The following is a 16,006-nucleotide window of genomic DNA, read 5'->3' on the forward strand; positions in this document are numbered from 1 at the left end:
TTATTTATGGGAAAGGTATTCTAACAACACCACCCGTATGTCAACCATTAGACCCTAGCATTTTTTGCACTACAAACGCACTAAGAGTCTGATGGATGTGTGCTCATAATGTAGGACACAAGTTTGCTTTATGATTTCAGCATGTTTATGGACCCCAAGTAGTCCATGGGCTCTAGCCTCGCCTTATGCTGAAATCAGGCTTACAGTGAAAACATGATGGCACAATGAGCATTAAGGTATTTTTAAAACTTCACCATCTAAGATGTGGTATCAAGGATGTAGGGAGTTATGGACTGAACTGTGTCCCCCCCCAAATTCATGTCCATATGTCTAGTCATAGCCCCCGGTACCTCAGAAAGTGACTCATTTGGAGATAGGGTCTTAAAGAGGTAAATGACTTAAAACGAGGTCATTTGAGTTGACCCTAATCCAATCTGACTGGTGTCATTATAAGAAGAAACTGGACTCAGCCATATAGAGAAGGAAAATGATGGGAAGACACAAGGAGAAGATGGCCATGTACAAGTCAAGGAGAGAGGCCTCAGGAGAAATCAAACCTGCTGACAGCTTGATCTTGGACATCTAAGCTCCAGAAGTGTGGGAAAATAACATTCTGTTGTTTAAGCCCCCTACTTTGGGGTGCTTTCTTATGGCAGCCCTGGCAAACTAACACACAGGGTAATAGAAACAGTGACAGCATTGGGGTGTGCTGAACCAAAGAGCTGAAAAAGTTGCAAAAAAGAGGGGGAACACTTATTCCTTTACACTTAGATGTGTGAATATGGAAAAGAGGTGAAGAAAAACAGTTGCGATTATGAATTTTACTGAGACCTTGTTTGAAATACTACATCCTTGTTTTGAAATTCTCAAACTGCTATCCCACGCGAGACTCTATGAGACTATCCAAATGAACCAACAATAAATACAAAACCTTTGTATCGGATGAATTTAATTACGTGGCAAGAGGAAAAGATTCCATAGGCAAGTGTATACAAGCATGAATGATGTAGATGCAGGTGTTATATTTCTGATAGGGGGAAAACTGTCTCTGTCCTTTGTCAAAACACTAGTCACGTTTGGCCAGAGAGCAGAGATTGAAATCTCCCTGTACAATACTCAAGCTACGGCCATGCATAATTGAGGGTAATGGTAGGGCTGCTACTGCAGGCAGAAAGGACACGAATGTTAGCACCAAATGTTGTTTCTAGGAAAATAAGAGCCCAAGTCTGTGAGCCAGGTTGTTTTTCTCTTTTAGAACAGGTCCTGAAACAAAGCCCTGCATGCCATGGTGATGACTAAAGAGAAGGAAAAGGAAGGGAGAGAAAAAGCAAAGAAGGAAGAGCAGCCCCACCATGTAAAGGCTTCCCTTCCATCCAGCCTGGGCAAGAATTGCCTACTAGCTCTGGAAAAGACTCAGGACAAAATTCTGAAAGAATATGGTAAATGGAACCTCAGAAGAGTTCTCTTGGAAACTCAGCACTGACTTTTCAACACGTGCTTCTTGGAGCACATTTCATTGTTAAGTATTTTGTGGACATTGATGCATGAGCTGGCAATGCTCCTCTTAAATTTTCTTGAATAAAAACAATTCAGGAACTAGCTTGCCTACATTTTGTATATGATTTTTAGAAAGAATGTAGCATTCAGGAAATATATTACATTGATGACTTATTCCCAAGAGTACAGAAAGTTTCCCATTTACCCTGCCTGGGTCATTACCTCGGCTTGGCCCATCTGAACCTGAGCTATCTCGACAGCCAGTAAAAAATGAAGGTAACGAGGCTGCCTCTCCAACCAAAGGCTAGGACAAGTGAAGCATTAAAGAAATAAAGCATGCCATTTGAGTGAAGATGCAAAATGCTGAAGAAGCAACATTTTCTAAAATATCTAAATGTGGCTTCTTTCAACATGGGACTCTTGCTCCTGTTTTCATGCAGATTTTGACACAGGCTTTTTCTTTACAATTTTCTTTACCATTCCCTGTTTAAAATATATATATATATATTATTGAATATGAATGAATATATATATATTTCTATTTCAAATCATATTTTCTCACCTTTTCTCATTCCCAGGTCCACTACTCCACTCAAATATCCCTACTTTCCACTCATTTGAGTTCATGCCATTTCTCTCAGTTCTGGGGTTTTTACAGGAATGTTGCCAAAAAGGTTGTTCTCCCACTTTAACATAATCCATTCCTCTCTAGAATTGGGGCACTCCCTCATGCTGTTCTTTCTGTGAATATGCTAACCCGATCCACAGAGACAGAATGGAGAGGTGAAAATGGTGTCCTGAATGGACTCTGGCACCAGCTGGGTGGCCTTGATGAAGGTCCTCTAAGACTCAGTTTCCTTATTTGCAAAATGGGGATAGTAATGTCTTTCTTGCAGGGGATATTGTGAGTCTAAAATGAGTGTATGCAGACATCTGTCATTATTATATGTTATCTCATAAGCTATTTTCTGGGAGTTCTCCAACTCAGTAAGAACTGATAAGCCTTTTCCATGGAAAGAAAAACAGATTGTAATAGGAAACAGAGTAATACTTCTCCTGGAAGTGTTCGGTCTGTGTCACTTCCCTCTGTGCCAGCAGAACCACATGGAAGAAGGTCCAGTCACTGCAAAGATCATCTCCCTTCCTTACGTGGCATCTTAATGTGATCACAAGGGTGACCCTGGGCTTATGCCCCATGGATCCTTACCCCCGCTCATTTGTATCTTCATACACAGTTCTAAACATAATTGGATCTTTTGAAGGCCCATCATTGGGTCAAACTGAAAGTTAATTATTAAGTTCACTAGTCCAGCCTGCCAATTTTCCATTAAACACCACCATAGAGTGTGAAGTCAGAAGTCAGCATTTTTCTTCAGGAATTAACCAAAACCAGCCAACAAAAGAAAGAAACTGGTCACAAGGAAGGAAAGAAATTAAAAACTGAAATTTACAATAAGGGAGATGCTATGGTAACATAAGTTTCATATTTGACAACTGCTGACCAAGATCCATCTGGAAAGTCTGCCTCTTCATGGAGATTCAGGAGGGTCACACACTGATAGATGAGACAGGCAACACACTCCTTTCCAGCCAGATCAGCTGGATCCACCCTCTGGATCTACCCTCTGGATTAGCAGTATAGGAGATGTTGCAGCCAGAAAGCCCTCCTATCCATGTTTGTTTAGTACTAGAGCAGCCAAAGAAATTCTGATTGCCAAGGGTGAAAGTAGCTAAAACAAGAAAAATGTCACTCAAAATACTTGGTAGGGAAATGTTCAGATGAATATACAGTTAGGATTCCAAAAGAATATCATTAAGGTTATATGATAGTGTTTTTTCTTTTCCTCTTTAGACCCACAATGGCTGTGATTACCAAGCAAACAGCATTCCCATATTATGTTGGGTTAGGCCAGAGGACAAAGAAGGTGTCTAACTCATGTGTTGCATTTGGAGAGTATTTTGTACATTCGTTACTGTATCCAGCACAATCCTGAGCATATATTAAAGTGCAACTCTCTGAAACAAAAAGCAGAATGATTAAAAACAGAGCAATTGTCTCCTATTTGAATTTGACTTACATTGAATTTGGAAGTTCACTATGCATAGAATATGATGCTACTCTTTTGTTTGATCCTCTCCACCATAAGATGTGTTAAGATGATCAAGTTTTGATCCTAAAACAAAGTGGAGTAATGTCCTTCAACAGATGAATGGATAACCATGGATAAACAACCATCCACAGCAATAAAAGAATGAACTTTCAATACATGACTTATTCTCAGATGTATCATGCTAGGTGAAAGAAGTCAGTCCTGTAAGGCTACATACTGCATGATTCCATTCATATGACATTCTGGAAAAGGCAAAAGGCTATGGACATGGAGAACAGATCAGTGGTTGACAAGGGTTTGGGGTAAGGAAGTGGTTAACAACAAAGGAATTCGGAAGGGTGATGATGATAGAACATTTCCGTATCAACTATGGTGGTGGACATATGACTTTCTTCCTTTGTCAATATTCACAGTCCTGCACATCAAAAATTTTAGTGTATATAATTTTTAAAATAAATATTTTTTAAAACCAAAATTATATGTAATCCTCTAGGCAAGCAGGAGCACTTTAGAATTCTCTACCCACCCACCCATCCACCAACCCCAATTCACATCTAGAGAGTGACATTTACTTGAAAGGCAAAATAAAACGCTCAGATATATCCACATTTTGACCATATGTATTTTGGACCCCCCAGAGATCATGACTCTATTGTAGAAATAATGTGTCAAGACTTGTTCTCCTGTCCTATAACCTCACTTATTGGTTTATCCCTTTTACTAGATTTTTATGACTAGCATCGTAAGATTAGCATCAAGAAAGTTCTAATGTGATATAGAAGAAAGGATGGATTTTTTAAAAGGTCTAAAAAATATTGAATTAGGGGTAGGAAAGACCTACGACTTTGTAATTGCTGCAATAATTATTATTGTTAAAGTTTAATGGAGATTATTGCTTTTTCTTTCTAGGAGGTAAAGTGTTTGCATGATTACTCAGTCTGTGGCCTTGTTGTTTATTCCTACACCATTTATTTGCTCCAGATTAAGAAAAAAGAAAGCAATTATGTCTTAAGTATCTTATATAACTTGTGAAGAAAAAGCAACAGAGAGATACTCTTGCTTATTTTACATTACAAGTGCAAGGAAGTATTCCTGTATAATAAGAGCAAAGTTGAAAAATAAGGTTTTAGTGGAATGGCACAAAATGCTAATTGCTCTTCAAGTATGATCATTCTATAGCATATCTAAATATTAATTTGATTATCACAGATCTTTGCTGAAGGCTCTAGTAATAACCAGGTTAGTATTTGTTATTACTAAAATACTTACCATGAAGTGTGTAGTACAGAATTTGGCCTTGCCTAGAGAGAAGAGTGGCCATTGCCCTTGGCCTCTGGGAGGTAATCTATGTCATACCTGAAGGGAGTCTCTCTTTTTACGGGACGGCCTGGTCACAATAGATTTTAGAATGGGGCTGACCATGCCGCACTGTCTTAGGGGGAGAGGGACTAGCTACACCAGGAAGAACCAACCGTGTGACTTGGGTAGAGGCTTTGGGTCAAGCAGTATCGTGGAGACTGAGTTTGACCATGTGGGCAATCAATCAATCAGCCATGCCTAGATAGTGAAGCCCCAGTGAAACAATGAACCCTGAAGCTCAGGTGAGCTGTCTGGGTTGGCAATACCCGGTGCCTTTTATCATGTTGATTCTGGGAAGGTAGTGTGTCCTAACTCAGCAGGGAGAGGACAATGGGGATTTTGCAATTAATGCCAGGTGTTAAATTGAAGAACTCACCCCCAAATTCACCGCTCACATCCTGGAGGAACTTAACACCTAGTTAAGATGAGAAACATTTGAGGAAGGCGCCATATGGAGTCACATACAGTGTGTCAGACAGAGTCATGCTATCTGGAAGGGATAGATCGGAGGGAGGGATGCATGAGAAGCATTCCGGAAAGCAACGCGATATTCTCAGGCTTAAAGACAATACAGGACTTGGACAATTGTGAGAAAAACAAGCTAGTTTTTACAAAGAAACAAGTAAAACTGAAAGCACAAATGTGGGGAAAGCATGACACAGAAGAATAGTGAGTCGTTTGAAGCAGGTATTGTGGTTGACTCCTAACAGCCATATCACTCCCATATGATTAATCTAAGCCATTTGGGGTAATTCCAACCCCCTTTTTCAGTGACTAGTTTAGGAATGGGCAGGTACCCAAATCCAGCCAGTGAAGTATGGAGGAAAGTGTTTGGGGCTTTTAAAATGCAGACGTAGGAAGAAACAGTCTATCTTCTTCCTCTGGCCACTGTCCTGTCTAAACATGTCATCTGGAACCATCCTGCTACTGAGATGAGGATGTAGCTAATACGTGGAGGGGAGGCCAGAATCAGAAGACTACACAGAAGCAAAGCTGGGGGGCAGCGCTGATGGTCTGCCCTGGGTGTCTGTCCTCCACTAGGATTGTCTTTACATTTAATATTTAAACCACTTAAGACTGATTTTTCTGTTACTGGTAGCTAGCAGTATGTGACAGACAGAACAGCCCCTTCAAAATGTCCACACTCTAATTCTTAGTAGCATCAAAATATTAGGTTCCGTGGCAAAAGGGATTTTGCAGATGCTGTTAAAGTTGCAGACCTTAAAATAGGAAAAATTATCCTGGATTATCTGGATGGACACAGTCTAATCAAATGAGCTCTTAAAAGCAGAGAACTTTCTCTGGCTGGACTTGGGGACATGAGGCAGAAGGGGAGATGAGAGAGATACAAAGCATAGAATGGATTTGACCCGCTTTTACTGGCTTTAAAGATGAAGGGAGTCATGAGCCAGGGAATGTGGGCAGCCTCTAGAAGTTGAGAATGATCCCTGGCTAACAGTCATCAAGGGGGACCTCAGTCCTATACTGCATGTACCTGAATTCTGCGGACAACCTGAATGCACCTGGAAGCAGATCTCCCCCAGAGCCTCCAGATAAAATCTCAGACCAGCCAACACCTCCATTTCAACCATAATACTCTGAGCAGGGAACCGGCTTGTCACACTGTGCTGGGATTTCTGACCCACAGAAGCTATGAGATGATAAAGAGATGCTGTTTTAAGTTTCTAAAACTTTGGTAATTTGTTACCCCAGCAGCAGAAAACGAATACACAGTGTCTGAGCTGATTAAGGCGTTTAGTTGGGAGTATCTTCAGGTAAGGTGTGTCGACCAAGGGCCAGACGTCATTTGAGGAATACACACCTGGTCCAGAAGGATAGAAGCCCACTGTAAACATGACCGAGAACATCAGATCATCTAAGAGGTATAGGCGAAACATCTGGCAGCAATAGGCAAAATGGAATGGAGCTGGAAAAACTAGAGGCAGGGACAGCAGATAGAAATCACTGCAGGAATCCAGGCAGGGGTTAACAAAAGCATACGAAACCATGAGAATGAGAAGGAAAACTGGGTGGGGCTTCCAGTGACTAATTGAATATGAGTGTTCAAAGCTGAGTCTAAAGTTTGGGTATGTACTAATTAGCAACAGCTGCTGAAGATCTAGGCATCCGATCTTAATTAGGAGCATAAGTGTGGCACCAGTACATCTGTGAATGGCTGTCGGGTTAGCCAACCTTCTCTGTGTGCCACACATCACATGGTTAAATAACCAAATAAGAGGTTTCCCTTTTTTGGGACTTCCCTGGTGGTGCAGTGGCTAAGACTCTGCACTCCCAATGCATGGGGCCCAGGTTTGATCCCTGATCAGGGAACTAGATCCCACATGCCGCAACTAAGAGTTCTCATGCCGTGACTAAATATCCTGCGTGCAGCAACGAACCCCGCGTGCTGCAACTAGGACCAGGCACAGCCTAAATAAATAAATATTTTTTTTTAAAAAAAAAAGAAGTTTCCCTTTTTATTTGAGAATATGAGCCAAGATTTTTATAGATATTTGAACTAATAAGCGAGTGCTAAGTGGACATATTTGTGAGAGTGTACATTTCTTCATTGTCACATTTGTTTCTTCCCCAAATGTCCTCTGCAATATCTCTGTGCCAGGTAGAAATCTCCTTGAGTGCTTTGAGTTATCTCTATTCTTTACCTCTCACCTGTATTTCCTCTTGCCTCTCAATTGGTCTTTAAGGATATGGCAATGGAGCCTATCGGATTTCATTAAAAAAAAAAAAAATTCAGAAGAACAAAGATTGTGACCATTCCTTGAATGAATTTAAAGTTCCAGGAAAGTTGTGCGTGTTTTTGACTCATTGAGTAATACTGCATTTCTCCCCAGTGTTAAGTGTTTTCAGGGTTAGGTGACTAATCCATCCCCTTCTCACAGCAGATTCTGATAAACTAAAATCTGGCTTGCTACAAAGAGCCACAATGTTATTTTTTTAAAAATAACAGTCATAGCTGTAAGCCTGTGGTTTTCTCATTTACAACATTATACTAAGTGACTTTATGTTCTGGGGGTGACAGAAGAAAGAAAGGCTTTAAAAGAAGGCATTTATTCCCTTCATAAATAGAACATTCTACCATGCTGCTATTCATATCTTTCCCTTTAAGTTTCCAAATGTTTCTATTTTCACACAACTAGCTATTGTTGGGTCCAAGGCTCTTTAGTGTAAATCATGCTGCGATCAACAAGGCACTCTGACAGCTGGACACCAACCTCCCACCAACACACCCAACTCCCCAGTTTGGCTCTCTCTTGCTCCAAGAGGTATCTGTCAAGTCAGCAAAATTCAGGATAACTCCCCCCAAAGCAGATTCCAATCCTGAAAAAATCATTGGGGTGTTTTTTGAGGGAAGGGGTTGGTACCATTTATGAAATACGGAAACTGTGATATGTATTCCCTGTTGAGAAGTTTATGGGAGCTCTGGATACTAGCCCAGGAGAAGGGCACATCGCCACAAAACTTTGCACTTGATGGCAAGAGGTTGGTGGGCTCCTTGACTCCAGCGTACATGAACCCCAGATGAGGAGTCCTGCACTGGAGTAGTGGTCTCAAAACTCTTTTAATAGGGCTTCCCTGGTGGCGCAGTGGTTGAGATCTGCCTGCCAATGTAGGGGACACAGGTTCGAGCCCTGGTCTGGGAAGATCCCACATGCCACGGAGCAACTGGGCCCGTGAGCCACAATTACTGAGCCTGCGCGTCTGGAGCCTGTGCTCCGCAACAAGAGAGGCCGCAATAGTGAGAGGCCCGCGCGCCACAATGAAGACTGGCCCCCGCTCTCCGCAACTGGAGAAAGTCCTCGCACAGAAACGAAGACCCAACACAGCCAAAAAATAATAAATAAATAAATTTAAAATTAAAAAAAACTCTTTTAATAGTAAGAGTTTAATAACAAACCCTTTTAATAATAATAAGCCCTTTCAAAAACAAAAGTATATGTCCCCAATTTATGGATATTTACTTATAAACCATATACATGTACTATTCTGCTAATGTATTATATCTTTAATTAAATAGTCAAAAATTAAAATCTCAAACAGATGAGATGAAAACAAATAATAAAAGGTCAGATACTTTCCTGTAACTGAGCAGGACCCTTTGGGGCCTTCCTGGGACAGACCCCCTCCTCCATATCCTCGGCTGCAGCTCCTCTCTGAAGTATCTAGAAAATAGTATCTGACGCAGATTTCCTGAGTTTTTCAGATGCTAAAACCACCACCAAATGGAAGAAATTAACTACCTGATGATCATAAGCATGTAGCCCCCATACCTACTGGCACCTAAGGATTGATAGTGTTAACCCTTGTGACACTGCCCTGTTACCTCACCATCCACAGATCAGAGAATTGTGCACAAGCTGATCACATACCCTGGGACATTGTCTTTAAAAGTGCTTTGCTGAAACCCATCAGGGAGTTTGGGTGTTTTGAGCACTAGCTGCCCTAGACTCCTTGTCTAGCACCCTGCAATAAACACTGCACTTTGCCTCACCAAGACCCGGTGTCAGTAGATTGGCTTTACTGTGCTCGGGTGGGCAGACCCAAGTTTGGTTCGGTAACATTCCCACCCCCACTGAATGCCTTTACACAAGGCCTAGATGCACGTGCCCCACTTTGCAGCCCCTTCCCCAGGCCCTGCGGTCCAGTTGCATCTTGATGCCAGACTTCTCACAGCATCAAGCTCATGAAGCAAAAAATAGAAAGTACTACAGCAGAAAGAAAATGCTAACCCCCTCAGATAAAAATAACTCCCAATGTTCTGCGACTGAGAAGCTGCACCTCTTCTCACCTCTTATAAAAGATTAATCTTAGTAAAGATTTCTCAGCAGAAGAATTCACTGGAAAAGCTTTGACTATTCAGACTGAAAAGAACCAAGTTTCCCATAAAGAGTCACTCTGCCCTGTGTAAGCTTTCAGGCCACAGTCACGCTGTACTTGATAAACCAAACTGTTTTGTTCTCTGTCACAGAGAGAAAGGCAGCTTCAGATGTGAGTGGAGAAGAGTGTTGGAAGGTTGCATGGCGTTCTAGAAACAGAAGCCCTCTGCATGCAAATGCCCCTCTCTGCACCTTACCGGCTTGAGTAAGTCAGTCATTTAACCTGTCTGCTTCTTAGATTCCTCAACTCTTAAATGGGGGTAATAGCATGTGTATATGACATGCCTTATATGTAGCTTGAAATTCAAACATGCCATTCATGGAGGTAAACGTGCTCTATACATCATAAAATGCTATATAAATGAGAAGAAATAAAAACTTGTGTCCTCCTGTCATAAGAACAAAAGCCAAATAATTGACAGAGTAACTTACATGTGCCCTTCTGGAAAAATCAGTATGCAACTGGAAATTTTAAAGTCCACCCCAGACCCTTTGAGACACGCAGGTTTGATAAGCCACTGCTGCGATTCGCAGTCCCATAGCTAATGCTATTCTGACTGATGTGATGACTCGGCAGGTGGATTTGGTAGCCACTGAAGTAGATTTCATATAAGGGTCACATATGCATCCCAGCAGTGAAGGCGGGCAGGACAAGGGAGCTATGACAGTCTTCGTGGAGGTTCGGAGGCTATGTCCTCACGAGGTCAAGTGTGGCCACCACCTGATTCTGTGGAGAACACTTCCAGACCTTTCTGTTCACTAGACATGCCAGCAGCATGACTGAGCAATTTGTCTCAGTAACAAATGAAAGCAGTATCACTGGATAAGCTTGAAAGCTTTGGGGCCCTAACCCCAGTCTGAAGCCCCTATGTCTGGGAAACACAGGTCCTAGATGTTCTCCATAGATTAAGTCATTGAAGATAACTTACACAAACATTTTTAAAGCTTCAAAATTTATTGCTGTACATTTTCGCATAGCATTTACTATGGAAATACTAATAGTGCAAATATTTATTTTGGACTTTGTAGCATTTGAGGGATCACAAAGCTTTTTGATATCTTTTGCAATCATTTATGAAGATCTATATTGTTCAACTTATTTTAGAAATTCAAACAAGTCATCTTCTATTCAAAGAGATTACATAATGCTTTCTAGATCTCCTCTCTAGCACAAAAAACTACCCCGGAAGCCGCCAGGGGCATCCCTTTCTGTAATAATACATACGTCTTGCAAGATTTTTCCAACTGCAAGATGCTTTGTTCACTAATTCATTCAACAAGTATTTATTGACAAACTGTTATGTGCCAGGCACAGCGCTAGGCTCTGGGGACATGAGGATGAGAAGATGCAATCTCTGCTTTCACTGTGCTTACAGTCTAAAAGTAGAAACAGACATCCAAACAAATTTACAATACAATACAGTAAAGTGCTTCCGTGGAGGTATTGACAAAGTGCAGTGGGAATTTGGAAGAGGGGAAAAAGAACATCTGCCTGGAGAAACCAGGGACAGCTTCACAGAGGAGGGAGCTGTGACTTGACCAGTGCTCAGGAATTGGCCATGTAGACAGGCAGGCAAAGGGAACGACAGGTGCAAAGGCACAGAGGCCCAAGGGGCACTTCAAAGGAGCAGGTGATGTGGTTTTTCTTGAGCCGAAGGTGCAGTGGGGACAGTGGCAGGATGAGCTAGACAAGTAGGCGGGCATCAGATCGTGAAGAGGCTTTTGATCATTCGTCCATTTATTCAACACGCACTTATTGAGTGCTCACTGTGTGCCAAGCACTAGGCTAAGCGCTGGGGTTATAACAGGGAACAAGACAGACACATCCTTGCCCTCACGGAGCTTACATTCTAGTAGATAGACAGACAAAAAGTCAACAAATAAATAAAATACAGATTTAGAAGATTTCTACAAAGGGAATAAACAGAGTGCCAAGGCAGAAAATAAAGTATTGCGGGTATTTATAAAGTGGAGGGTAGTTAGGGTTATCAGCGAATGCCTCTTGGAAGTGACATAAAATGACACCTGCAGAGATAATAGCAAGAGCGCCCGCTCCAACAGGAGCCCTCACTATGCGCCAGGCACTGTGCTAACACTTGACAAACAGTATCTCCTTTAGTCCTCACAACGACTCTATGAGGTAGGTATTATTATTCCTATTTCACTGAGGACGAACAGGCTCAAAGACATTAAGTAACCTGACAAGTCACACAAATGGCAAAACCAGGGTTCAGACACAGGTTCTCTCCATTTCAAAGTGCTCATTAAGCATGATTCTAAACTGCATACACGGAGAAGTGAGGAATTTCAAGCAGGGAAATGATAAGGTCACATTTGCTTCCAGGACCATTCTGATGACTATATGGAGGAGAAAAAGGAGGGATGGAGAGGGAAGAAGGGAAAGGGGACAGGTGAAAAATAAAAGGAAGCCGCTGAAGGAGCAGAGGAGAGGAGAGGAGGCAGAGGTTGCAGGAAAGGAGAAGAGATGTAGATGAAGGTGTGAGAAATGTGGTTAACAATTCTAACAGGATTGATGGGATATTGGAGGCAAGGGGAAGAGTGGCATCTGGGATCACTCCTGGGCTTCTGCCTTAGGCAACTGGATCAGATGATTTGCTTTTACACAAGTTAGGGAATGCAAGACGGTGGTAGGTCTGGGGGATAAGACGATGCATTTATTTTTGGACATGTCCCGCGGGTATACTGGGAACACCTGGACTTATGGGATAGTTCCCAGCTAGACACCATGTAACGGCTTTCAAACCTTGTTCTCTACCTGAGCAATGTATATAACGACAAAAATCAAAGTTTTGCACGTGTGTGTTTTTCCTTTTACAAAATTTGTTTATAAAGGCATGTACGTCTTGGTTGGATTGCTTTGTGAAGAGAACATACGATCACCAAGGTGAAGTTACCCCAAGCTTGATTACAAATGAAGACTCGTGACTTTGAGGAGTCTAAGCAAAGCCTTTGGACATTCATTCTAACTAGTTGTAATAGCTCTTACAAAGAAATCAATATTATTGTAACTTCCCACTGCCACCCCAACTGGGACAGTCGGAAGGGCCCAGAGCAGGTACCCTCTGCCACTTGTCTTCCCAGAGTCTGCAAGTATCTCTGCTTATTTGCCAGCAGGATTACTCTGTGGAAACTGGTGGCCTAAAGCCCAGAGATCAAAGTTGCATGTAAGTCAGGAATTCCAAGAAGGTGATATCTAGGTAGTTTTGCATAAGGTCCGCAGAGACAGCAGCTCAAACCTAGCCAGTCATATTGCTTTCACTATTTTCTTTTCTCTCCCCTCCTCGGAAACCGGAAGGGTGCTGGAGGTAGTGATAAAAAAATGTACAAGTGACATTTAGAGGGGTTTGGTCACGTCCTTGATCGCATCATTCTGCGTCTGATTTTGAAAGAACTCAGAGTTAAGAAGTGCATAAACCCTTCGTACAGAAAGATAACATGTTTGCTCTATTTCTCAAAATGTACTTAAATTTGCTTATAACCACTCCCTCCTTTTTTTGGCATCAGATTACCTTAAGTATGTTTTGATTTTTAAAACTCATTTCTCAATGCTATGCCAGTTTTAGTAATTAGATATCAAGGAATTTAACTGGTAATGAAGTTAACGTTTGTGAGTTTCAACAGAAAAAAAGATGTTAATACTTTGGAGGCCAGGTAGTAATTAGCAAAGTATTACAATCTGGTTCATTAAGCAACTCTGCCCAGAAAAATGCCTCTCTTTGTGGCAAAGGGTCTGACCTGCACCTGTTAACTCTGTAAGCCAGTAGGCACTGGAAAATGTAAAATGTTCTAGAAAAACAGATACGGACTTCCAGTAACATCTGAAGCGCACCTGTGTACCTAACTCACGCCCCAGGGAAGAAAATGCCTTATTTTTATAGAACTAACAAAAGTACTCGTTACAGGCAAGGGGAAAAAAATTACCCATGCTACACGACAACTTACAATTCTGGTGAAAGCAGCGCAATTCTCATGATATCCAGAGGCATACTGCAAATGTATGAACTATTTGCTACTACCTCCATTTCAAACCTAAGTCCCAGGGATCACAGTTGAATGTGAACCAGGAATCCTAAGGAGGGGCTATGTATTGTGTGCTCCTTAACAGAAAGAATTCCAATCAGTCTGTGAATAGAATCATTTATTTGTCTTTACAGTGATGATGGAAGAATGTACAGGTGTCCTCTTTCAATAAAGTATAAAAATCTGTTTATATACAGTGAAGTCACAATAAGCTTTCATTGGGAAATTTATTTGGTACTCCTGATCCGTTCATATTAAAATTGCGGGGGAGACGAATATTTCACGTTAAGTGCTACATTTCCAGTAGATTGCACCTGGCATGAAAAGCTCAGCTTCATCTTCAGGGTCCTGCTTGATAGATATTACAAAAGGCTAATTTTAAGTCCTGGGACTCAAAATAAACATCATTTTTGAATAATAGATATATACATCAAAAATACATCTAAAAAGGCATTGGTTAGTGCTATTAAAAAGCTCTATGTGCTCGGGTGCATTTTTTTCTTACAGGCAAAACCCAGTGGAAACGTTTTTGTTCAATTCTAGGAATTTTCTCTTGGGGAAAGTCTGTCGAAAGTTACCTGTAAGAAAAACAAACAAACTTAAGTAATTCAGTGATTTCTCAAGTGAGGTTAGCAAAACCTGGAAAAGCAGTTAAGAGGCCAAATTTCACTTAGAATAGGATTTTTAGAGCCTTGATAGCGTTTAGTTACAGCACTTTGTACATAAAGAGTGCTCAACATTTCCCTTCATTGTTTCAAGTGTTTTATTTTGAAAATAACCCTTAATACTCACTTCATTTTCAAATAAATCATATGTACCCCTTTGTATGCTTGTGAAAATATTTTCTATCATTAATTAAATCAGCATAAAAAGAGAAATCACAGGGCATACAAATGAAGAAAACATAATAGACGTAGCCAAATCCAAACATACCTTGAGAAGATTTAGGAAAATTTCTAACAATGATTTATTTTATTTCACAATAATTTATTTTACTTCTCAGAATTTACAGATGACAGAAATGTACTGAAGTTTTATTACTGCTTAACTTGGGTGAAATGGTAATGTGCAATTGCCAATTCAACTATTTATGTATTTGATACTCTAGCTCATTTATAGCTAAATGTTTTAACACCTTTGTTTTTATAGTTATCTTCTTCTTGCAGTCACTCCTAAAATGTTTGATAACCTGGGCACTCCTCTTGAGTGTAAAATCTTAAGTAACACAGCAAACCTCAACCTGTTATTGATGGTGTGTGTGTACACACACACTCACACACACACATGCACACACACACACACGCACGCCTGCTCGCCCTGATCAATAACAGCCTCAGCTCCATCCTCCCTGACGGGCTCCTGTGTTCCGGCAATCTCTGGAGCAGATTCTGGCGGGAGAAACACATGCAGAGGTGGGCTGAAACCACAGCTGAGCCCCAGGGGCCGTGTGACTAAGGAAGAAGAGCTGAAATCTCTTCTTGCGACTGCACGAAACTTGGAGTTACACCTCTGCTGACAGCTTCCTAAACTCTGCACCTGCCAAATATATATATATATATATATACATACAAATTAAGGTCCATTTTGCTAATGAGGACCATCAGAAAGAGCATCCATGTCATAATGCAGTGAACAGACCTAAACAGAACCGCATGTTACAGGTTCCATCTCTTAGCAGCCATGTGAACTTGGCCATGTCCCACCTTTAGCCAAGCTAAGTCCTACCTATTCCACAGGTTATTATGAACACCTAATTAAGTCATGTGGCAGTGCTCTGGTTTATTAAACACTTTAGGTGTACGTGGGGCTAAATTAGTGATTTAGGTAAATTTAATTTTGATAATCAAGAAGTACATCTAAATCTTCCATAACCTACAAGTCTAATGGCCTGGTCTAATAATACCATTCTGAAGTTTAGAATATGATACACGTAATGCAGATCTCTCCCTAGCACATGACAAAGTGATGGCTACTCTTTAAGTACATATTAAAACTTTAATCCCTCAACTTTAATTAGTTTGTTCGTGCATTAACCACAGGCTCGCTTACATAAATTAGGGTGCTGCCCTGACGTCAACCTGCAAAGTAATCTGCAAAGTAAGT

The 16,006-nt window shown here is 41.1% G+C and overlaps 1 protein-coding gene across 1 annotated transcript in view; it reads right to left on the bottom strand.

Moving 5' to 3' along the window:
• Positions 1 to 14,006: 14,006 nt before the first annotated feature.
• MBD2 (methyl-CpG binding domain protein 2) overlaps positions 14,007 to 16,006 on the bottom strand; it is a 69,800-nt gene continuing 67,800 nt past the window's right edge. The window contains exon 7 of the mRNA XM_059894362.1: positions 14,007 to 14,481. The gene's annotated coding sequence lies outside the window, so the exon portion shown is untranslated. The remainder of the gene's footprint in view (positions 14,482 to 16,006) is intronic.

Source organism: Balaenoptera ricei, chromosome 14 (assembly GCF_028023285.1).
Source record: "Balaenoptera ricei isolate mBalRic1 chromosome 14, mBalRic1.hap2, whole genome shotgun sequence".
Taxonomy (NCBI): Eukaryota; Metazoa; Chordata; class Mammalia; order Artiodactyla; family Balaenopteridae; genus Balaenoptera; species Balaenoptera ricei.